The sequence below is a fragment of the Cibotium barometz genome, chromosome 33 (genome assembly GCF_041138505.1).
Source record: "Cibotium barometz isolate CiBa-2024 chromosome 33, ASM4113850v1, whole genome shotgun sequence".
Classification (NCBI taxonomy): Eukaryota; Viridiplantae; Streptophyta; class Polypodiopsida; order Cyatheales; family Cibotiaceae; genus Cibotium; species Cibotium barometz.
Window position 1 is genome coordinate 24,057,656 of NC_141078.1, and position 1,369 is coordinate 24,059,024.

Genomic DNA, 1,369 nt, shown 5'->3' on the forward strand with positions numbered 1-1,369 from the left:
CAACTAGCCTCACACCTTTCAACATGGTGTATGTAGTGATACCCATGGAATTATTAGTTCCTAGTCTCAAGACAAGTGTCACAAAAAGGTTGAGTCCAGAAGACTCGGAGAACTATAGAATTCAGTAGTTGCTAGAACTGGATGAAGAAAGGCTGCTTAGCACCTCAACCCCACTGAGATAGTGTAAATGAGAAGGAAGCTACAAGTGGATAGGAATAGCAGGTTCAGAATCTTTGAAGAAGGAGATGCAGTCCTATTATTCAATTCAAGAATGGGGCCACATCTTGGTGGCAAACTAAAAATGACGTGGATTGGACCATACAAATGTAGAGGAAGTTAGAGACTGGAACCTTTGAGCTATAAACATTGGATGGCATAGCCCTATACAAACCAATTAATGGATACAAGATCAAGCCATATCATCGCCTTATACCAAATAGAAGCACCGGAAACCCCAATCCAAATGTTACCAAAATCGGTACTTTTTTTAAGAAGAAATAGCCCAAAATGAGACGGGTGTGTTGATGATTGAGGTATGCTAGGAAAAAGTAGAGCCAAATATCGGACTCATAACACCTATAATAGGGGAAGAAAGGGCCACATATAAAATTTCTCAAATATGGCAAGAAAGGAAATAATGGTATTAAATGCCCATCCTTATCCACTCATTATTTTCATAACTTTTTGTGCTATTTATGTAACCATCATAAGGAAAGCAAAGATCGTGGGCTATCATAAAAATCCTAATGTTGAGTTCCAGTGCATGGTCCAAGGACCAATGGTTATTAGGAGCATCGAGGAACCTCCCTTTGTTTGGGTAAACAACCCCATCCCCCTTATTGTCACTTTGTGCTTGCTAACTGCCTCTACTCTTAGCAACCTCGCCTACTACACACCTTGCTCATTTTTTTCATTGAGTGCCCCACACATGCAATAAGAATGTTGGAAATTAAGCACCTCTGCTCAACCCTACCATAGGCAACAAAAAGGCATGAGTAGTGGCTAGAAAAGGTTAGCCTAAAGGAGTTTATAAACTGCCATGGGGAGCATCGTAAATCAATCTCCATGCGAATGAATAGCTAGAGAGGTTACATAAGAGGAAAAGCATCAAGCTGCCATCTTGCAGCTTTACAACTAGTTATGTGGAAAAAGAATTCAAGCTACCTGTAGAGGGCATGGAAAACATACCTTCAGTAGAGGAAAGGGAGTTTGGGCTCTAAAAATCCAAAAAACAACAAAGGAATACAAGATCATAGGAAATCTAGATGAAGACAGATAGAAGCACATGTGCTTCATAGTAGTGGAGAATATCAACCTAGTGCACAAGTTTTATTGTGCATCCCGGAGGAATTATGGGATCATCTAGGTA